This window comes from Cygnus olor, chromosome 16 (genome assembly GCF_009769625.2).
Source record: "Cygnus olor isolate bCygOlo1 chromosome 16, bCygOlo1.pri.v2, whole genome shotgun sequence".
NCBI classification, from domain to species: domain Eukaryota; kingdom Metazoa; phylum Chordata; class Aves; order Anseriformes; family Anatidae; genus Cygnus; species Cygnus olor.
In genome coordinates this window covers 4,500,863-4,501,185 of record NC_049184.1, presented here as the reverse complement: position 1 = coordinate 4,501,185, position 323 = coordinate 4,500,863, and positions in this window count along the sequence as shown.

Genomic DNA, 323 nt, shown 5'->3' with positions numbered 1-323 from the left:
TCAGCAGCACCCCTTTTCTTGATGAGCCCAGCTAAGAGCTATTCCAGCTCTGCAGACCTGCTGGAGCCCTGCTGCTCTGCACAAAGCCTCTGCAAAGACCCGTGTCCGTGCTGCAGAGCAATATTGCAGGACAATAAAAGCAAGAACGGAGGCATTATCCCTTGGAAGACCCCTTCTAGAGGACCGCGCTGACAGCTGCTTGGAAAGGCACTTTTATGACACTGCTTTCTAACATCCATCTAACGCAGTGTCCCGCAGCAGGACGCCGAAACGCCGCCGCTGTCATGAACGCGACCAGTGCTGCTAGCCGGCGAGTTGGCAAA